The sequence below is a fragment of the Cololabis saira genome, chromosome 12 (genome assembly GCF_033807715.1).
Source record: "Cololabis saira isolate AMF1-May2022 chromosome 12, fColSai1.1, whole genome shotgun sequence".
NCBI lineage: Eukaryota > Metazoa > Chordata > Actinopteri > Beloniformes > Belonidae > Cololabis > Cololabis saira.
In genome coordinates this window covers 28,276,185-28,300,397 of record NC_084598.1, presented here as the reverse complement: position 1 = coordinate 28,300,397, position 24,213 = coordinate 28,276,185, and the positions used below count along the sequence as shown (strand labels likewise).

General features: G+C 37.2%; 1 long non-coding RNA gene across 1 annotated transcript in view; it reads right to left on the bottom strand.

Annotated features, from left to right (window-relative positions):
• Positions 1-24,213, bottom strand: part of LOC133457292 (uncharacterized) — a 101,741-nt gene that overhangs the window by 6,354 nt on the left and 71,174 nt on the right. The window contains exon 4 of the long non-coding RNA XR_009783854.1: positions 7,807-7,854. This is a non-coding gene — a long non-coding RNA (uncharacterized LOC133457292). The remainder of the gene's footprint in view (positions 1-7,806; positions 7,855-24,213) is intronic.

Below are 24,213 nucleotides of genomic sequence, written 5' to 3'. Positions count from 1 at the left end.
GGATGATTGGTATGGTTTTCTGCATTAACCATGTAAAGGTTTCCTAAACGTTGTCACAAACCAATAAACATGTGGGTTCTAAAACCTTGGGTCAGCACTAAGTCTCACACTGGCTGTTGAACTAGGCAAAGAATTTTCAAAATAAAAGTCTTTCTGTGTTGAGTTTGAATGAGCTCCCTAGGCTTGCGTGGGTTTGCTCCATCTTCCCGTCAGAGTCCAAAAACATGTCTGTCAGGTTAACTGGTGATTCAAAATTGTCCATAGGAGTGAGTGTGAGTGGTTATGTGTTTATATGTGGCACTGTGATAGACTGACGACCTGTCCAGGTTTTACCCCTGCCTATTGCCCGAAGAGAAAATGGGCTGGACTCCAGCAGATTCCTGTGACCCTTGAACTGAAATAAGAGGGTATATATAATGAACGAATGGGTGGAAAAGTCGGTAGCTTGTTTTTCAGCTGAAAGTTTTACCTGAAAGAGCACCATCTTTACTAAACTGATAACATCGGCAGGTAATACTAGCTTAATATTCCAAACTACTCAAATTAAGAGCAGAATTCATTCTGCCAGAATCCTGTAAATGCCACTGGTGGCCTACAAGGTAACTTATGTCACTGTTCAGAAAAAAATGTCATACCGTTGTTTTAAATGTATTGATTATTAGTGTTATGCAGCCAAATTATCACAATAACATGTCAGAAAAAGAAGATCATGTCTGTGGAATATAAGAGTCATTAACACATCATTTATTTTCTTTAAGGGAAGAAGTCACAAAAACTTTCACATCCTTAGTCTGCACTGATAAATTAATAATGGCGCTCCAACCTCTTAAACTGATTGAAAAAAAAAAGGAAAAGATTCAAATTATTGACAAACTTTCTCAAAGCTCAACAATCTTAGCATATTCAGGTATTTGGACGGCAAATAATACGATGCTCCATCTTTCAAAGATGTACTTTTCCTAAAGCATTGTTGATTGCCCTGTGTCCATTACTTGGAAGGATTATGATAATATTCCACATTGTGCTCGGCATGATGCACAGGAAATTCAATACTCAAAAGGTTAATGCAATCAATTAGGATGACAAAGGAGTAAAGTAAAACCCTCCTGCTTGTGGAAAAAGAGACAGGAGAAGAGAGGGGGAGAAAAGGTATTGAAAGCTTGAATGGATGCAGAGAGAAAAGAGGCACTTGAAACGACGGAAAAAAAGGCATTTATTCAGCATACACCATCCAAGGCTTACAAAATGAAACACACACAAAGTGAGCACAAAAAGAAAGAAAAAACTGCTCTTAGATAGTGAATTGCATCATTCAGCACTCAACCAGTTGTAATTGAAAAGTACATGAGCAATATTTTTGTTTGAAGGTAATCAGATACAAAAGCCAAGGAAGAAATGCCCAGTACTAGAAGCTTGAACATCGATTGATGACGCTCATAATGTTTCATGGACTTTTCCCGTGATCTGAGCTAAGTTTTGTCTCAGTACTCTACTCCCGTGTGCATTGTTGCATGGACTGAATATTAACAGCACAACAACTGTGTATGGGAAAGATATCTTTTGTTATTTAGATAGATGTTACAATGCAATACATCACAAAAGAATCTCATCATTGCAAATAAATGAATCAACTTGGATGGCAGTATTGAGCTCTACAAACATTCTAATGAACCATTTTACCTTTTCAGTATTTCAGTATGTTAAAATGATGATGTATTAATCACATTTCAACAGTCCTCCCTGGCTAATGATGTGATGAGAGCTAGGGTTGCGATATTTGGCAAACGTCTGCAACGCCTATTTTCTGCCAATAAGTTGTGCAAGGAGAAGAGCCTAAAACCTTGTAATCCACTTAGGTAAGGCAGCAGACTTACCTACTTTTGCAAACATACAACCTTGTAAATCTACTGTACCTTTGCATTCTTAAGGGCTGTTAACTTTGAAAAATGAAAAAAAAACTGCAGCAGAACCTTCATCCCACTTTGTTTATACCAAATAAAGACATGTTGCATAAGGCAAAAAAACTGCAAGCACAGGTCCAAACAGATACTCTCTGTCAGTCTGTACGCTTCATTAGTCCTTGCATGGGCAAATAACCTAAAACACAGACACTCAGTATGTTTTACAACATAAAAGTATTGGATAACACAGTCACAATAAGTAAGCGTTTTGTTATTTTGATACTGAGTAGGGTTATAAAATGGGGGAGGCAAAGCAGCAAAAGGCAAAGCAGCAAAAATGATATGATATAAAGCAAAAACTATATATATATATATATATATATATATATATATATATATATATATATATATATATATATATATATGTGATGTATTTATATATATATATATATATATATATATATATATATATATATATATATATATATATATACATATATTCTATAAATAATGCCTACCACTGTTGAGTCCAGCCTTTTTCTACAGTTCCCAACTAGCCTTGAGCTCCATTATAAACAAATAAAGAGGTATGTGGACAACATGCACAGAAGCAGAATGGTTAGACGGTAACCAGGGCTTTATGTTTTCACAATAAGAATTCAATTTTTTTTCAGGGGCACAACTCTGTAATTTGACCTACATCACATTTTTCTGTTTGGGCATTTTCAGGTCCAACAGCCACGTCACAGAAACAATGGGCAAAAATGGTCTTTGAAGTCATCCCTGAATGAGAATGAAGGGTCTGGCACATGAAATGCCCTCACAGCTGGGCTGCCAACAGTCAAAAGAAAAACAAATACTTTGAATGAGAGGGGGACACGCCGCTCCTGTCTGAGCTTCCTAAGGCCCTGAGCCACCGCCGGGAGGTGGGCTTTCACAATATGCCGGTAATGATGGATGGATTGGGAAGAAAGTCTATTCACATGGAGATGTTACATCATAAATATTTACACAGGGCTCTAGTTTCCATGTAGCTTTTGCTTTGACACACTGAAAATTTTTAAAGGACAGAAAAAAATGTTGCAGAAAGAAAAGTGTAGAAAACCAAAAGGCAACCCTTCACTTTAGGATTATTATTATGTATCACTCAGTGATACAATAATACTAAATAGAATTTCATGGGTTGCTGCTGCTTTTTTCCCCCTCAGTGAGACAAATCTTCTTCTCTACAGTAGACTGTAGGCTGTATTTACTTTTATGCATGACTGCATAAACTATTTTTCATTAAAGAATTATTGGTCTTCTTCAGACAATACTGAAAAAGTAACAAAATCTGAAACAAACAATAAAGAAAATTAGAACCCTATATAAAAAGCAAATAAAAAGGGTTTGGGTTTATTCTTGGATTGACTTTTGTTTACTTTATTGCACACTGTATGTACCTGAGATACACTCACCAGCCACTTTATTAGGTACAACTAATAAAAAAAAAAACTGCTCTAAGACAGTGAATTGCATCTAATGCAAAATTTGAAAACTTAACATTTCCTGAAAATGTCATGTTTTTTATGTCTCCTTACTATTTGGGATCAGTAGGACCTAATTTTTATTGAAATTCAATTTTTGCTTTCTATTTGCTGTTGAACTATGTCAAATCCAATGGCCTCACATGAGGACAATGGGTTTATTTTCTCTCTATTTCCCTTTCTTGGTCCTGCCCTGCATCCTTGAACATCCTGGTCAGGTTCTAATAATAAAAATATGATACATTTTATTTGCAATATACTCAGCATTTTGAATGAAATAAAGTGCTACAGAGTAAAAACATGGGTATTAGGTTATACCTCTCTATCATTTATATTTATATATCATTTTCAATTGTTTTCTTTCCTAATACAAGGAAATAAAAACCTGCTCCACTGGCAGATTATTCTACTTATTTCTAGTGAAAATGTGCTTTAAACAAATGGAAATCTAAAAACAAGTATTTTAAGTGTAATGAGACTTATTTTGACTAGAAATTGGACATTTGGGCAAGAAATAAAGACAAATGTTCTTGGAAAGAATGTACGTGTTTGCAGTGAAGATAGACCTGATGTCCTCAAACGAGTACTTCATGTTTACAGACGTTGTAGCTTGCTAATATTACTCAATTATATCAAAAAAGCATGCCATGTGAAGCTGCAGACGTTATTGTGCATAAATATACTAGTTTCAATCATAAAATTAGGTTAGGATTTTTACCTTGTCCATATTTCTGTCGGGAGCTGCCATAGAAGACTTTCATTGAGATCCCAGCCATCTTGTTTTTTCCCAAATTAGTGTAATTTCATTATGAGACCACTAGATGGTGCAGGCGGGGGTCCCGGATGAGGACAATGGGTCAATGTTCGTACAAATGAAGTATCATGGCGCAGAACAGCAGAAATGTAATGTCCTCATATGAGAACGCAGGGTCTCAGGAGGTTGGGGAGGTATACCTTGACTCTACACATTAAAATGTATTTAAAAAAAAGTCATGGTGCTTATTAAGTCTTGGGCTTTGCTAAATACAATCTCAGATGGAAAACATACTATAGTGGTTCAATATCTATTAAACAACAACTAAGCCAAAATGCAGAAACAGTGTGTAAAAACAAAACTAAATACACCCCATGATGCCATTACTTGTAGAAGTGGAGTTAATTCAGTTCATTTAGTTCTGTGGACAACTGTTTATGCATAGCACTCTTACAGTAAGATCCTGCTGTAGCATTTCTAACAGACTGAGATCTGGTCTTTGACTGCCATATTTGTCTCTACGATGTAGTTCTTGGCTTGACTTGGATGGAAATAACCTTGGGCTGAACTTGCTGGGACAACTTGTATTGGGAATATTGGTTACGGTCCTAAATTCAATTCATATTCAATTCAATTCAATTCAATTCAATTCAATTCAATTCAATTCAATTCAATTCAATTCAATTCAATTCAATTCAATTCAATTCAATTCAATTCAATTCAATTCAATTCAATTCAATTCAATTCAATTCAATTCACCTTCAGTGATAGCACAAAATCATGACAAATGTTATCTTAAGGCACTACAGCTCAACTCATTCCAAATTAGTCCAATTAATGCAAAGCCAATAAAATAACAATAATAAAAAGTTTTCTACAATACAATCCCCCATCCTGAACAAGCATCAGGTGACTGCGGAAAGGAAAAACTCCCCTAAAGAGTTTTCACTTGACAATAATCTTTCACACTGTCGAATAAAGGTCAAAAGATTATTTGCGATCTTTTTTGGAAAGAAATACTCAAACTGTACCAGGAACAATGGAAAAAAATGAGCATCCAAATTTAAAGACCAGAGTCTGTGAGGGAATGGATTGTATCAGTATTCCTGTTAAAGTAACACTTCTGGGATGGTTGGACGACCGTTTACACATGTCATTTCAACATTTAAGAGCAACATTAGACAACTGGTATGCTGCCTTCAAGATTACATATTTTCCAGGAACATCCATTAATTTCCCAATAAAAACAATAAAAACGTTTTCCTGTCTGAGAAAGAAGAAGATGTGCGATTTGGACTGGATTGCATTCAGTGTTAACCTGTCCCCAGGAGAGCATGTGAAAAAAAAATAAAATAAACAATGCAACAATCACGACTCTATACATCAAACAGATACCGTGATGCCTTTTTAAAAACAATGGGACAAACTGACACCTGAAACCTTTTATTGCAACATTCGCAGTATCATTAATGCCAGAAAGCTTTCTAAGCATTGTGGGAAAAGTCTACATTACAAAGTTATAACAGCTTAACCATCCAAACTTGTTTATTTTTATGCAAGTCTGAAATGCAGGAATGGATGGATGTTTTCAACGAAATAAATTAAGACATGATATTCTCCAATGACGTAAAACCCAACTCTCATCATCATTTTTAATTTTTTTTTTTTGTTTTCTTTTGTATTTTCTCTATATTTCTAATTCAGGGTTGCAAAATTCCCTACAGGTAAAAGAAAAGAAAGTCCAAGCAAAGTCCTAAACTATAACAATGATGGTCTTGCCGATCATAATTTTATTTACCAATCGTACCCAAGCAACTAAATCTTTCACTGAGAAGTAAAAAGGAGGCACTGATGTTGTTGGTAAGCAGTCATACAAATTTCTGCTCTGTGAGCTCAATTAAAACCTTTGAAGTCCCCTGAGATTATCCCTGTAACCAATGAAAACAATTTTGGTGGTTTAATTTTCTTCCTACTGTCTAAGGGAGGGCCTCCATCTTCTAGAAAAGTCTGTGGGAGCCAAATGCATGTCATGGCAGCCCAGTGTTAGAGCCAGTTATGATTAGTTTCATTAGCATACATCAAAAGCCAATTAAGCTTACTGTGCTCACTTATGTTGTTGTTTTGTGGTTAGACAAACAGTAGCAGTCTACACTACAGTAGAAACTCACTTTACTTTGCTTTAAGGGACTTAAAGAGCAAAGTGTTTCAAGACGTATGTGTATGTTGCTATGTATCAGTCTGTGAGTGCGTTTTCAGGTGCACAGGTGGCTGTACCTACACCCATCAGAGTCTCCACTTAGTTCATCTGTCCATGTAGGACTCCGTGGATGAGGTACACTGGGCATGAATCTGGGGTCTGATTGATGCAAGGAGTGTGTCTTCTTTCTGGTGTGTGAGTGACACCAGCAGAAACAAAAGAGTGTGGTGTAGCCCTCCACCTCAATTCACGGCCATGCCACCCCCCAGTGACAACGAGGGTCTCTAGTTTGACATGAGACAGCCCAGACTGTCACTTCTGAATGTTTAGATCCCTCTTGACTAGGAGGCCAGGGGCAAGGACTGTTGTATGCATCCTCATGACAGACTCCCACATCAGCATTGTGCTCATACCAGCTAATATCATTAGCGCAGAAGGTTTCATCTCACAGAGAGGGAAAAAAAAGCAACCCAGTTTCTTCAAGTCACAAGTCATTAGTGTCCTCTCGAGAGTCAAATTGTACAGAGGCAGATTTTTTATCAGCAACAAAAGGTTTTATACTCTTGTTAATTTGGTGGATGTCATCTGTACTTAGATGTCTGTGTCAAATGTCTGTTACAGTAATAAATGCCACACAGTGGAAAAAATTATATTATTTTGTCAGGATGACAATGTGGGATGTTGCTACAACAACAACAAGACATAAAACAGGCATAAAGGAAAATCCAGCTGCATATAACAGAACAGTGTAGCCTAGATAACAAAAACCTTCAACACATGCTCAGAAAACTGAGATATTATGTTGCGTAAATAAACGTATTTCTATTACTTGCAGTGTAAAGCAGTTGTATATTTCAAAGTAAATGTTTTGTGTTCATTAACATATATATATATATATATATATATATATATATATATATATATATATATATATATATATATATATATATATATATATATATATATATATATATATATATATATATATATATATATATATATACATATATATATATATTTCTATTCTAATTAAACTGCAGTAAATTTATACTACATATGAATCACCTTTTTGTTTTTGTCATTTTGAATCGTTGGAGCCTGACAGGGCTTCCAACACCCGATGTTATGCATTTTATTCAGTATGGATCCCTCACAGTAACACAGAGAGATAGAGAGTGATGGAGAAAAAGAGGGGGGGGGCTCTCTTTGGAAAACAGATACATCAGTGAGCCTGCATAGTGTACAACATTGCTGTGAGTTAATCAGTTGGAAAATAAAACGGTGGGATTCTAATAAGTCATTTGTCAATTTTTACAACCCCCAGACACATTGATCCACTGGGATTAATGAAGATGCCTGATATTGTTGGAGATATGAACAGGGGAGATGGTGGGGACAGTAATCAGTCATGTTGGGGATTTGCCCTACCTCGTTTTCTCTTCCTGGGGAGTCAATCCATACGGGGGCTCACCTCATCTGAGAAAGAGAGCAAAGGAAAAACATTAAAAACCTGGACACTGATTATTTCCAAGCACTATGCATCTATGCAGGTTCTTGCATTTACATAGCTCATGCAATCTGCGGTGGCTGACAGAATGTTGCGAGTCTCTAGATGATGGAAAAAGAAGACAGAGAAAGAGGACTGTTGTTGCTTTTGTTCACTTCATGCTTTTCATACACAGAAGAAAAAAAAATGTGCAGATACACCGGCCCCACGTCCCAGCTGGGGGAAAGCACTGAGGGAGGAGGCTACAGTTTGTAAAGCCCTTTGAAACATGGGGAGCAATTGTACAAGTACAGTTAACCATGTCCGTTCCATTTTAAGTTTCTCAGAAATAGTTCACTTGAGAGTTTTGAAGCCAGACTCAAAATGAACATTTTAACAGCAACTTCCTACTTCTTAGCTGATGGCAATTCAACACAGCGTTATTCATGAAACTTTTTGAAAAAAAATATTCCTGGATGGGATACAAAGACTAATATATTCGGAAGAAAAAAACTGTTGAGTGGAAATAGCGAATATAAAGAGATACATATGGCTGAAAATCTAGGGCTGATGTTTAAAACTAGATGCCTCTTCCTTACAACATAAGTAGAGAAACACGGCTTCTTATATGACAACCATTAACAGGGAGAGGGAGTGTTGCAGCAGGACAGACTTTTCAAAACCATTTGAGTTTCTCTTAAATCCTCTCAAAACTTTCCTAACCTTGAGAGCACATGTATCTGAGAAAAAAGTAATAATAATTCTAACCTGATCTTGCTACTTATTTTATATCTCCCCTCAGCAACCTAACTTCTTCTCGGCAACAGTGCAGTTATTAATTCATGAGGCACTAATTAGTTCTTTGTTTAATTTTGTGTTAAACAGACTGACCGGAATGATAACGACTCGCGCTGTAGCGCTTCGGTCCCATGCCACTCCTGTTTGCTACAACAAGGGAGCATCGTGCGACTAGCATGATGAACCCAATTCCCTTCTAAGTTGCACTTCATTAAGTCAAAATGTGACAAGGAGCTTAGAGGAAGAACTGGCAGATCTGATCATACATAACAATGCAGGCCCAGTAAGTTTAAAGGGGGGTGGGTGGGTGCTGGTGCAGGAGGTGGTGTGGGGGATAGTGGAATCCAGCATGCATGTTGATAATTTTCTATTTTTAACCCTTGGGGGCCGTCTTTCATTTTCCTTTAATTGTTTTTGTTCAGAGCTGCAGTGTCCTCTCTTTAAATTGCAGCTCCTATCAACTCTCCTGATCAAGCCCCTGTGCAACATTACAGCCAGACAAGTAAACAACAGGGTTGCCCTTTCCCATAATGTAGTGCAAATGCTCCAGTAACAGGGGGTAACGCATTCCCGCTGCACATACTTTTTGAGGGTCACACATAAAGGCACCTGCTTGTGAGGAATACAGCAGTTGGATGACATTTCAGAGGTGCAGCAATGGGCAACATAATAAACTTGAAAAGTTACATTTTTTGAAAGCCGTGTTAAGTCACGGAAAGCTATAGTGCAAATTCTTATATATATATATATATATATATATATATATATATATATATATATATATATATATATATATATATATATATATATATATATATATATATATATATATATAATCTTATATATGTACGCATGTAAGTATATAAGGTGGCTCCATGTACCCATATCATAAAATATTATTCAAATAATATGCAGGACATGGTAGGGAATATCATTTTATCTACACTCAGGTATGACATCAAAACAAATGCTTCTTTCACTTGACATAATACCTAAAGAAGCCCAGCACACAGCAGGTAAACCCCTCAATAATCTACGGTGCCTGACTTCTTATATGTGGAAAACAGTGCTTTCATTTGTAAAGTGTTTTTTTTTTCTTGCCCCCAACAGTAAATCATCTGCTGAAAAGCTTCACTAAGATGTTTAGCCTCTCCAAGTATCTTCCCACTGGCTGAAAATATGATAAAATCAAAAAGCAGACAAGTAATTACACTGTATAATAGGCAAGATTGGCATTTTCAAAATCATTTTCATGTGGATGGAAATGACATTGCATAGACTGTTCTGTATTCACTGGTGCAGATAAATAAACAAGGCATGGAGAAGAAGGGGGGCATACAGAACGCACAGTACAATGGCAAGCAGGTCAGTAATTAGAAACTCTGTTTGCACAGTAATAATTTTAATATATTCATCAGGAAACAGAGCATGCCTAGCATGATAAAATCCCATCAAGAAACATATCCCAACTGTGTTAACCTTTTAAACAGGCTGCCACCACATTGCTGAGAACCTCAAAAAGATGACAACAAACATGCAGCTTCATCTATCCATATATTTTAAAATTTCCTCACAATCAGTTGCTGTTGAAGCATGACACGGATATGGATTATCTTTTAATATACTAAAAACTGTTAAATGTTAATCAGCAACAAACACAAAACGTGCCCCTGGATTTCTTTTATCTAATTGTAAAACCGTCTGAATCCCACCAACACTGACTGTGTGAGTATAAGGAGTAAACTGTGCGCGTAACCTTGTTTGTTATTGAGGGAGGTGATGATGATGTTATGGAAATTATTGCAAATTACTTAAAGGACTCCTGACATGTAAAAACCTTGACCTCATAATGACATTTCTCAAAGACAGAAGATTGCATTATTTTAAGAGGAATTAGAGGTGCGGTACAAAGCTTATAACTGTGATATTTAATAACTTCCACATTTTTAAGGAGGTGGAAGCAGCTGAAAGCTCCTTGTGTCTGCATCCATATATAAGACATAGACAAAGAATACCCACACAAGTTAAAGGTCTTTCTAACTTTAGGATACCAACCAGTTAAGATCTTAGATCAGACTATAGCGTCTCAATTATTACAAATTTAAATAACAGGAACATGCAAACATGCACTCAACCGAACAGAATGTTTTAAAATAATAACCCACTTCAGTGGAATGACTGCCAGTCTATTGTCTAAGTTTCCTGGTTTCATTTCCCACACATAAACTCAGAAACTTACAAGTTTACGTGACCTCATTCTACATGAAACAACCTCTAATTACATGAAGTGGAAGCCGCAACAAGAATACACTTCTCACTGAATAAGTCTGTACTTTGTGTCTTCTAGTCTGTGTTTTGTTCAGAGATTTTAAACATGCTGCAGAATGAGCAACTGGTCGTTTACTCATGCATATTTGACAGCACCTAGTAGGCCCCTTTTTGTTCTGTCACTTCTGGCTCCTATTCTCCCTCTCCCCGAGGAGAGGACAGAGTCAGGGGCTGGAGGGCAGCTACCTCCACAGTCTTGCTGTCCCCTCCTCGCCTAATTTTTGTTGTCCAGCCCTTTGAAACCTCAATCTCATGCAAAACCAAAGAATGGTGATCCATGTGCAACAAGTGCGGCTGCCATGGAAACCCCCATTTTAGCTTCAAAATATTCCTTTTTATCCCTTTTGAAGACCTGTCACCAGGCAGAGCAGGCATCACATGACCCCAGGCCTGGCCATGACAAAGCCTATTTTCTGCCTGCTTCTTGATTGATTAAAAAAGACTTTTTAGTAAAACCATGTTAAAGGGCACAAAAAGTGACACACAGAAGAAAGGGGTCTTGGGTATGGGCCAATCAGGCGGGCTGCCCGGTACTATTGCAAAGAAAGTGGAGCAATATCATAATCACCAAAGAGGAAGGGCGTGACCCTTCCTTTCTAAGCGTAAAAGTTGACAACAATGGTAATTACGATAATTATGGAAAAAGTTGAGGATTTTGTAGGTCCAACACACAAACCGCACATAGTTTCTGTGTAATTTTTTACATCAAGTGTGGGATTTTCCCTTGTACCAAACAACTAAAAACTTGTATATAATTATATGTCGAGTCGTCCTACTTGATAATCATAATCTACCCAGCTGGCATGCATGAGTTAATCTTAAACAATAGAATTCCTCTGAACTATTTACAAACTCTTTTTAGCTTCTGCTGCATGTGATAAGATCAATATCCTATACATTGAACATGTTACTTCCCCAGTTGACCTGAGTGACAGACCATTTAAAACAGAGAAAGACTAGCTCTGCACAGCACCAAAGGGAGACCATATTATTAATTCATTTCAAACCTACAGGTCAATAGAAGAAGCTCACCACATAAGGATTTTGTTTTTGTCTCCTATTTCTGTGTCATATTGAGCAGCTTTAAATTTATGTTCAATATAAGAAAAGAAAGTAACGTAAGTTTCAAACTCAACAGAAATTAGTTTTGTTATGTTTCATTATAAGAGGAAAAAAAGAGAGACTACCATGAGCCTTAATAAAGAAGACTGCTCTCTTTGTTTCTGTGTAGAGATGTGGAGCAGATATTTACCAAGACGATAGGCAGGAGTGGGGGTGTGGGGTGGAGGGGCTGTAGCGAGGAGGAGAGGCATTAGAAGCGTCCACACATGAGCAATTAGTATTCCAGATCCTGATGGTTCTAAACACAAAAAGGCCTCACCAAATCCCCACGGCGGAGGTGTCAGATGGAAAATGACGAAAATCTGCTCCTTGACAGGGAGTCATTTATATTTTAGCTTCGTTCCATTATCTTAACGAATCCATCATCAGCCAATGCAATATTAACAGCAGAAAATCAACTCATTAGATCCAGGGGGATTTAATCAAGATTGCAATCATGTATGCGGTTCCTGGAGAGTTGGTTGGCTTCTTTTTTTTTCTTTTTGGTCCTTTCCACGTAATTGCCGCATCTCAGATCTTAATAAATTATTCTCGATATGAGATTGATGCCTTTTTTTCTTTGCCTCTCACGCCATGCACTCACTGTCTCCAACTATAATATTTACCATAAACATTATTATGTCATGGGCACACAGTTTAAAATGGCCTTTAGCTAACTCACAGAAGTAATTGGCTTCTCCATTTCTCTCTAGTTTCCTTGCTAATTGCCCAGTGATATTGCTAACCGTTCCCTCTGAAAGAAAAGGCCTTTTTTTTTCTACAAGCTGGGATGTGTTGCTAGGATTTTTCAACCTTTATATCTGTATGTAGAAAGAATTCCCTCTGTTTGATATTGCTAAACAAGACATACAAGCAGATGAAAGAACCTTCCACTTTTGATATGTAAAACTTTATGCGAAACCCTGGCAGCAGAGAGAAAATAGAAAGAGCTCAAATTTCAGGTGGATATATTTAAGTCTTGTTTCTCAGAAAAACAATAAGTAGAAAAGAAGCTGAACCACATAACTACCGTCTTATAAGACTTCTTATCTTGCAAGGATGCAGCCGTGTAACTTTAAACAAGAACGTCTAAATATTACATTACTAGAGATACATATCATTTGATAAAACCCATTTTACTGTAACATTTTTCTAATTTGACATCCCTATCCCTATCATTGGGCAAATAATTGAACTATAATATAATAATTGTGAAAAGTAATTTTACAAAAATTAGGTGTTATGCATTCTTTTAGAGGGACCAAATTCTCAAGACTATCAAAAATGGAAATGAAAAATCTCAGTTTACCAAATAAGTTACCTTTACTCACTGTTGAGTTTGTCTGACAAAGTAGTGCGGCCAAGTCTTACACGCACAGATTTGACAGAAAACCAAAAATTGGATCTCTTTCACAGGTAGAGCTTCTTTTATTTTTTTGCTCTTTAGCATTTTTTGGTATTTGACATAAATATGATGCGTAATGGGAGTCTTGAAATCATTGTGTTCACATGACTGATCATTGATAATGGGTCAATACATGGTCTTAGGACATGACCATTGACTCTTATCTGGTCTTCAAGTAAGGTTGAAAAAAATAGAAAAGAAGTGTGAATGGGAAATGACACAAACCCGCACAAAAAACAGGAATTATTCATTTGAAAATTGATATATAAGGAGTCCACGCTGTTTATCCAATGATCTTGTCATGGTTTCCCAATTGGGGATAGGTTTTTTACTGTTTAACTCACTCTCCTGTCATTCCAGATCTTGCCACCCTCATCAGCCAGAAATCCACTCATTCCCTTCACCTGTGCTTCCCCACCCTGCTCCACACTTGATTTCCATCATCTTCAGTTCCCCTTATATACCGGCCCATTTCCACCTTCCTGTTGCCAGATTGTCTAGAGTTCATTCCTAGCTTTCCAGCGCCCCTGATTCTGTCTGTTCCTGCCTGCCTCAAAAGTGAGGCCACCAACAGGTTCAGATGTTTAACATACTAGATATCAGAATGGGGGTCAGCAAGCTTTTTTGAAGCATCTTTGAGTAGTTCACACATAACAATTGAGTTCCAAATGGTAATAGTTTCCAATCAAGGGTTTCTTTGTTGTCAAGCTTAGCAACGTGTAAATTGGGCTTAAAATCATGTAGTGTGAAGCTGACCTGCAAAATGATACAGAAACACCTAAAATGCAATATTATGACAGATCTGTAGGCGCAGGCTGCAAGGAAGCCATGAGTCTAACAATCGATCCTTCAAAAAGCATCAAATTCTTCCAAGACATACAAAGTTTCTGGGTTTTGTTAACAAGTCATTATTGTTCATAACTGAGCAGATTTTTACCATAAGACAGGGATATTGTTGTCCAATGACGTTTTAAGTATAGAAGAGGTAGAAGAGGGTTTTATGTTTTATTGCTTGATAAACCAATAGTTGGCATTATGGGTGCTTCCACTTATACAGTTGATGAAAACTCTGTCAATACTGCCACCATGTTGGCTACAATTTTAATAATGATCTTATGCTAATAATAAAGTACCACAACAAAGGGAACATCATTGAGATGTACTTTACAATAAATCAAAAAATGGAAATGTCTCTCATTATAATCACATTTTCATATCATAATTTCATAGTGATGATAGGCCTGCAGCTCAGAGAAACACAGGTGAAACTGTGTTGACAAAGTGAGAGTAAGGTGACATGATGTGCTTACACATAAGACTAAAAACTATTTACTTGGGTATTTCTGACATGGACATCCTGACATCTGACATCCTTATTTTCGATTACAATGAATAACACCAAAACTTTCCAATCTGATTGGAAAGATCAACTTTACTGCAGTTAACAAAAAGCACGACAAAAAGCAAAAACTGTCCTTAACCTATGTAACATGTAAAAACTGTGAGATTTTCACCTTACACAGAGGTAGCAGATATGTTATTTCTGGCTGTGAGAGACAGCAGTGTTTGATTTTAACAGGATGCAAAAGTTAAGGTTAAATAATACAATAAAGGTTAGACAAACATTTTATAGATGGTGCTTTAAAGGGTCCTACTGATTGGATCTCACTTTTTTTTTAAAGAAAAATATCAATGAACTAAGAACAATATGGTGAAAACAAAAAAGAAAAAGAAAATAGACTCATGCAAGAAATTATGTTTTAGATTTAAAGAGACGTTTTATTGAAAAAACTTGTTATTATTTATAGCAATTTATATTACCTAACTAATGCTCACCATTCACTACAACTAAGCTTTTTTTCCCTTAACAAACACGATTACCCCTTAATATGAATAACAAGACTGAAAAGTATAAAAAACTGTAGGTGGACCTTTAATCTGACTATGGACAAAGGCTTTTGTACAAGGACTAACCTGACCTTGTCACTGCAAATTTTACTTGCTGTCTGTTAGGCAATATAAAGCCCTCTTCCTCTCCCTCCCTCTAAGTCTTCCTCCCTCCCTCTGCTTTGGTCTCCGTCTCTCTCTCTCTTCCTATGAACAGAATTGGGGGGTGTAACTCGAGTGCCAAATGCTGTGTTAATCCCTGTTTCTGTGAGATGGCCAACAGTAAATCCAAGTCCTCTGTAAACCAATCTCAGAGTTTTTTATCTTGATTTATTAGATTACGTGTCCCAGGTCCCTGAGCCCATGCTACACATACTAATCCTAATCAGAATAGACAAGTATTAGCTCAGTTCAAGGGGAGCTAAACAGCAGCAGTGGCCAACTTTCAGTAAGAGGGAAACTCCAAGCTTATGGCCTTGATGGAGCTTTTTATCCATTTTCTTTTTTCCCCCACTTACATTAGTAGAATGACTGTGTAATTAAATACATAAATCCTGACACATCAACCCTCAAAAGGCCTAAAAAACCACTGAAGCCCATCCAGTTTGGCTTTCTTTTCCCTGCACAATGAAGTTACTGAGCCAAGCCCAATCATTTGTATTTTTCTCAGATTTTTAACATTGAGCAACGCAAACATGAAAGTCCCATTGAAAACAACTGCAAGAATTAATTTTACATCTCACTGAATTCAAGGCAGTGTTGTCAAATTATAAGCAACAGCGCTACATAACTAATTTCCCTTGGTCCAGAGACTGTAAGTAATCACTTTTCATCTGTAATAATAAATTGCATATAATTAGTGAGGTGTCTCCTTTCTGTTTGCCTTCTGTGGGCAAACAGAGGCCACCAAAAGGGCTGGTCCACAGTCCAAACATTGTTGTTACTAACCTTAAAGCATGGATAAAGGACATTCTCAAGCACATTATAAGCAGCTGGTCTCGCACTGTTTTCGACCAAACTGGCCAGTGTGGCTAGCAACCGGGTTCAGCGTGATGTAATCCATGTGACACATGAGGCCAGGATTGGGGAACATTAAGAAGTGTCTACTTGTTCACTAATGCTGGTGGCAGCTGTTAGTCTGCCAAAAACTGCAGCAGCAGCAGCAGCAAGGATATCCTGAAATACTATTGAAAACCGCTAAACCTCCTCCTCGCTGATGTAAAGCTATACAGCTGCTTGGCGCCAGCACAATCACTGATCAATCTGGGAAAGTTAAAAAAGGAGCCAGGTTTGAGGACCGATTGTGCTGATTTTCATCTTGTAAGGCCAAACCGGTGATCTCAAGAGAATGACCAGGAATACTTTAACTGCATTTTACCAGAGTTTGTACAGTGGCTAAACCACAGACGGCATATGCTGATGTATTTCTATGTGGTACAAATTCATATCTGTCCACACATTTTTGTCCCTGCATGAGTACATGCAGATTTGTGCGGCACCACCAGAGCGCAGAGGTTGCCCCTACCCACTACCCTCAGGGGTGACGGGCCAGCAAAGGGAGATGTGACAGCCATGTCTGCTCCCTGTATGTGTTTGTTTGCCCCTGAAAATGAGACACCAATCTCACTCGAGCCCCCTGGGCATGTTTAGATCAGCCTCCACCACACTGCTTTCATCTGATACAAAGTGGAAGTCCATCCCACAACAGCATGTATATCCGCTTGAGAGGTGAAAGTGGATACATACAGACTTCACTGGAAGAAAAACGCTGATTGAATAATCCCTTCACTTTACAGTTTTAAACATACACTTCAGACTGACTAAAGAAACCTAAAACAACAACTGTTCAGAGACTGTAATCTGCAGCTGTCAAGTGGTTGTCACAGCAAATCATACATCGTTGGACTATAAACTATAAACTATAAACTGTCCACTATTGCTTGTAAGGGCATGCTTTTGATGTTGAAAAACAAAATAAAACAAAAACATTGCAGTGTCTTTATCTTCTAAATAAAAATAAGCAATGGATTTCCTTTGTGCTTGTTTATTGTCCTTATACCAAAGTGTCACCAAGTGTACTTTGCAAGGAATATTCATTTCCTTAGGATGGCCTAGTCAGCCTAGTGACCCAATCCATATCCATTCTGTCCTATTTGCCCTCCCCAGTCCCTGCTTCTTTTCTGTAAGTGGCAGATATTTCACTCGACTATCAGTTTCCCTTTAAACGTGCTGCTATGTGCAGGAAAGGCGCCCATATAGGGTCACTGACTGTCCTCTACAGGGCCCTCCTTTGAAGCAACTATCTGGCTGTCTCTTCTTCCTCTGTTTCCTCTATCACTCAAATTACAGCACGTAGAGGTCACTGGTAAAAAAGGGTTCAACTGAGTTGATTAACTTTGATCTAGTTTTACATATTACAGTATTGTGACAGAAGAACTTCTACCATAGAGCAACTCATGGATCAAGAATTGGATCTTAAATTTGGGACTCATAAAATATTGGTACAATGAGGGAGAAAAAAAACGTATTTAATTTTTCTTCACTGCCTTTATCGCAGTCTGGAGGATGTTCAGCAATCTCTCGACAGGTGAATGCCTGTCTAGAGAGAATGCTGCATATCTGAGGATATGCTTATGTATTCAGCCCACAGCAAAATCCAGTTTACTACCAAATAATGGGAATTAGATCATTTCCATGCAGAAATGTGCGGCGGGAAGGAAAGCAGCTGCTTCAATGTGAGGAAGGTAGGAGGAGGTTAAAAGAAGTCAATGGAGGCTAAAGAGACAGCAGGTCTACCGATGACAGAAAGAGTGGCCAGGGACTGCAGTTCAGGACTTCTGGAAACCACATCAAACAGGCTATGGAGCGCTGCCAAGATGCACACACACCAACTGTTGCAAAAAGAGAGGAGAGGAGGAAGAAAGGGAGGGGGAGAAAAATTAAAAGAGGAAAGTTTAGGAAAAAAATAGTAATGTGTATTTGAGGATCACAGGATAATAAGTATAGAAATTCAAAAGGACAATAACTTACAGATGAGGAATGAGAAAGAGAGAAATTAAGAATCTATTGTTATACACGTGCTCAAAGGACAATATAAACACACTGATGCTGTCATGAGAGAGTAAAATTTACATTCTTCTGTCATTCTACAGTATGACAGTAGAAACAGTCATACTGTAAATTCCAGTGTTTTGATGTTTTTCATCGACCTACTCAGAACATGTATAAACTACTTGCTTCTGCTAAAGAAGGTATGAATATACAAACAACATTGGGAATGTAAATACAGCTACCAGTGAAAACCTCCAGACAACCATCTGAAACGCAGATCAAGTTAAAACAATTACAAACTCTCAGTGTTTTCAGATATCATTATTCATTCATGAAAAACTCATTTTTATTCAATTTTGCCATCACATGATCAAATTATGAATGTTCATCACATTCAAAATAAGGTAATATTATTTACATTCAGTAAATGTTGCTTTGTGCAGTTTTTCTTTATTCTTAAATTTGATGCCTTATTACATCATCATATTGTCATTGGTTTAAAAATAACATCAATAAAACTCATTTAACCAACAAAATGTGATATATTACACAGTGTCTTTATTTATTTACCAAAAACTAAGCCATAAATGGAGAAGAAGTGTGTAAAAAAGAGCTCCACCGTTACTGCTGATCAATGTAATGCCCTCAATGACCGTCAGCAAAAGTGTCCGCCTCTATAAAAGCAGTCACAGGAGGTATTTTTTTCTCCTTTTTTAGAGCATTCACAAGTGTGTTAACAAAATCCCAAGTAGAGAAAAGACATCAGCAATTATCTCAGAGAAGCTGTTGGTCCTTTTCCATTAATCTGGGAGGAGTTTTAGCACAATATCCAAACACCTTTCGCATTTCTCATTCAACATTGATCACGGTTAGTCCCGAGTAGGGCTGTGCGATTAATCGATTTTAAATCTAAATCGGATTTATTAATCACAGTCGATGTTAAAAAAAGGAAAATCGGAAAATCGATTTTCCTTTTTTGCAGCTGGCTGCATTTCAGACAGAGCTCGTCTAATCATCTTTGTTTGGTCAAGAAAATTGTAAATGTTGTCACTTTACTAAACTCAAGGAGGATTTACAGTATCTTTCAATTGCACTTCATTCCCAATAGGTAAATTTGTTTGCTATTTTTCTTTAAAAAATAAAGATAAAATATTTGAAACAATTTATTCCATTGTGTTTTGTAGTTTTACCAAAAAAATCGAAATTGAAATCGAAAATCGGGTTTTCAGAGAAAAAAATCGGGATTTTATTTTTGTCCAAAATCGCCCAGCCCTAGTCACAAGTAGAAAAAAATCCAATAATCTTGCCAGTCCTCCCATGAGTAGATGTCCCAATAAGCTTACCCAAGATCAGACCATCTTGGGTAGCTACATCTCAGACTTAACAGTTGGCCTGTCAAATGTTAAAGGCCTTGACAGTATTTGTAGAAACAGACACTTCTTATTAGAGTCTACTCTTTCTATAAAGAGAAGGCTGATTAGGTTCCACAGTGGAAACTAAACAAAAGACAAGACATCTGGAGCAATCTCCTTTTGACAGAAGAGATTAAAGTATTTGGATACTTTGCTATAATGCACATCACCATGTTTCACAACAATCTACCACTGCATGGCTGAAGAACAAAAAATAACAAAGTTGTGGCAATGACCAAGTAAACCAGACCTCAACCTTGTAGAAAGACTGAGATGGAAGCTTGAAAGAGTTGCATTAATGAATGTTCACAAACCTCAATGAGCAGAAGCAATGCTGTAAAGAAGAATGGGCCAGTGGTTCTTTTTAAAATGATACAAGAGACTGATAAGCAGTTTGTTTCATTTCTGTATTTGTGATTATATTCGTGATTTAACTGAATGATGGACATTTTTATGTTCAAGAGACAGAAATACCTGAACACTCAAATTGATTGAAAAAATGTACTAAAGTCATTAAACCGATCCCAATTTAGGTGTTTTTTTACTGTATGTATGTCAACTTTATTTCAAGTCAACTTAAAAATTAAAGTGAATGACTGAGTGTTCTTGGCTTTTTCCTGTCACTGAAGCAAATGGCAGCCCCCTGAACCACATATTTGGTATAATGAGATATTAAAGAGCCTTGTGTCTGCTTTTATAAACTTAAACGCTACAGTTGGCCTGCAGGTGCCTTTATCAACTTTCCTTAATTTTGCCAAAATTATACAGATGACTTGGATTAGGAAATGTTTTAAGAATTACAGGATTTTTTCAGTGAATATATTTTATTTCATGAAGAAAATTTCAATATTTTTACAGGGTAATACAATATTTCCAATCTCCAAACCTTGAATGTTTTCATCAGTGTAGATGATGCAAAGCCACCACAAATTCTGACAATAGAAAGAAAGGTCACATCTCAGCAATGGATTGAATTGTCAAAACCAATCTGAGCCCTTTAGAAATCATTTTTACATTTTAGAAACACAGAAAGTGCTTGGATTAACAATGTAGCACTCCTCTCTCATTCACATATGGTTATTCTGGTTCAGTCCTGGATGACAAAGCCCAAATGCTAAATTCCAGTGTGAGAAACAGCAGTCCAAAAAGTAATTGATGATCTCACAGTTGATATCTGAATATTTTGGATCCACGGAATATGTATGAATGATTTATCTAAACATCATCTAGCACTATCTTATCAAATCTAAGCATGAACTGTTTTGCAGTGAGGATCATATCACAAAGCCATTTGAGTATGATGTTCTGTGATACAAGATCATGGGCTTTCTTATGTAATAGGATTATCACAGTTATTTCTGGGCTTTGATAATATTAACTCTCCTTCATGTTTTAAATGATTACATATTTTAGCCAACTGTTACCAATAAACAAACTATCTAAATTGTTAAGAAAGCTACTCAAAAGGCACACTGATACTGAGCTAAAGAGAATATTCTTAATGTATGACCTGTTAGCAGGAGCTAAAAGTTCTCATTTTATCACTGGACTACTATCTACTCTATCTTGTCTTTTGGCAGTGTGTCCAGCAAAAACCCAACCCAGCCTGCAGCTGGGTCCCACTCTCAGTTCTATCAGGAACCAGCCACTTGTTCAGCACCTGACTAATACCCACTGTAATGTCACTTCTATATTTGTAACCTGCTAATCTGCTCTCAGGCTCCAATCTTTTCCACTTTCTTGCAAATTTATCACTAGACTGAAAGACTGCTGCCAGATCCTAAGTGCCTCACCCTTTTAAATTAAATAGTGGCATTTGTGATAAAGCCACTAAATTCCTTATCTAACTGACCTGAAGAGTCTTTCAAGGCAAAGTGTCACTTTTCCTAAACTGGAGCACTTGTGACGCCATACACTCCACCCTATCCAGCTACCACACAAACACACACATGCACACACCCACAGACTGACAGTTTTCTCGTCCTTTTCAAGGACAGAGTCAGATCAAAAATAGAACAAAACACAAGTGAGGCATGTTGTTTGAAAGCACAGACACTTTGTGAAGTATATCCAAAAATAGATGGTTTGTAAGATTTTCTTTTGTTTTTTATTCTCAATTACTCATTAAAGTATCCTGTCTTGTTTTCAACTAGCACTTTACTGTAATAACAGCTGTGCAGCTACTCTATCATAGAACTGGGGAGCAAGTATAAACCAAAATATTCTTACATATGAGAGACATGCTGAGGAAAAAAGACAATGCTGTGCTTAACTACAGTACCTTTTAAATGAGAGGTTATTCTATTGCTCAGATGTTTTATTTCCTTCCCTAACCCTGAGGCATTAACATCAGAAATCTCTGCGTACGCAAAGCAGAAAACGTTTTCTGTAGTACATATTTTTACCAAAACTAATGCAGCTAAAACCCAACCTAAACTATGGAAAACCTTATTAATTGTTTTCAGAGAGGAAAAAAAAAGAAAAAAAGCCAAGGCCAACAGCTCCTACTTAGGTTATCTTGTCCTCTGCCTGGACTCAAAGAAACACTGGCCTGTCAATAAATTTTTATTCACTTCCTTTCCATTGTACATTCGTGACCGAATAAGGCAGTGTCTGAATTCTGGGGTTATTTTAAGTTTGCGTGATAATACTCACTCTAACTTTGTCCCTCTTTAGAAACTCTAACAGCAGGCCAACCAGAAACGTTTAGAGAACAGCAGTTTGATCGGATAAAATAGAGAACTATTACCCTCTCAACTACAACTACTACCACTATATATAACAACAACAATCTTTCAATTCAGTAAATGTGTTTCTGCATATTAAAGCCCACACATTATTGTATAAAGCAGAAGCAGAATTTAGACATGATTTCTGGAAAAATCTGAGGAAAAATAGTGAGTGTTTTGTATTTTGGCCTCTTCTTCTAATCTGTTTTTGATAAGGTGAGATGTAACTTCCTATCCAAGTCTGTTCCATTGTTTTCCTTCATTTTTAGAGGAATGAGGCTAAAACAAACTGTTCCTAAGTAGAAGGTCAAACAACATTGTTGTGAAACTAAGTAAATGATACTAAAGGTAACAGCGTCACACCGGCAATGTATTCCTGTTCCTGAGCAAGGGCCTGCATATATCACTCTGTTGATTTACACTTGAGAGGGAAAATCTTCACTTTCGCACTGTGGGCTCCTTGCAGTGGTACTACCTCTTAATCTCAGTCTCCTGTGTTTATTTATCAGTTTTAAAAACTGTACGCTGAAGGACTCCTTGATTATTTAGACAAGACTCGGGAGAATTTCCTGGGCCAACAGAGTGAAATCTCTGATGCAGGGATCCAAACAGGCAGCTTGCTTAATACTTGACCCATGACCTCTCCTGGGTAATAATACTTCCATATCTATCCTCACACACGTAGAGGCACAAGAACAATCACATATTCAGATGCCGGGAGAGGTTTCACAAACCTGTGAGAAATAGAGTTGAATAAACAAGGTTCTATTTCTAGCCACTCTTCTGCCATGGTTTCTTTCAAGACCTTCAACATGTCTACGTTACTAAAATAACATGAAAAATAATAAATTCAATTCGACAGGCAGACTTTAAAAAATATATGAAAAAATCTATACCCACTCAGCAGTCCTGACCTGGGTGATATGTTTTGTTCTTTCTCTTTCTTTCAAATGAGCTTTGGATGAACTTCTAGTTCATATTTTTGCCATTTTCCATTTTCTTCACTTTTTTTCAACCCTTTTTATGCGGCTGTTCAGCTGTTCCTCCCTTTGGTCGCACTAACATCGCACAATTCAGAAAATCTGCCATAAAGCCAAGCAACTGCAAGCTGAGAACTGTTTGCAAAAAATAAAGGGCTCTCAGAATAGAAAAATAAAATCTCTGTTATCCAGCTGCCCTCCTTAAATCACTCCCAACCCCTTCAACAAGTGGTCACACGCCGGGGCAAAGAAGACTCTTTCAATAGCACAAGACAACCACAAAAGAGGATTCTTTTAGATTCCAAAACTGATTGCTCAAGTTTTACAAGTGAAAACTGGGCTGAATCTGTATCTTTGAACATAATTACAGCATGTCCTTGTGTCATCCTTCCTGTTGGTGAAGCTTACAGCCCTGGATACATTCCTGGCAATGAAAAAACATTCTGAAACCAGGGAAGTGGGAGGTTTGTCAGGCTTACAATATTTTCAGTCAATATTTCAGGAGTTGAGCTTTTTTAAGAGAGGACAAAGTGACTGAGAATACTCATAAGCACCAAGGCAGACATTCCTCATATTTCATACATCCATCACATCATGGAAGCTCTCGTGTGCACCAAGATTTTTAGTAAAACACAAGGGCAACCTATTTTTTTTGTCT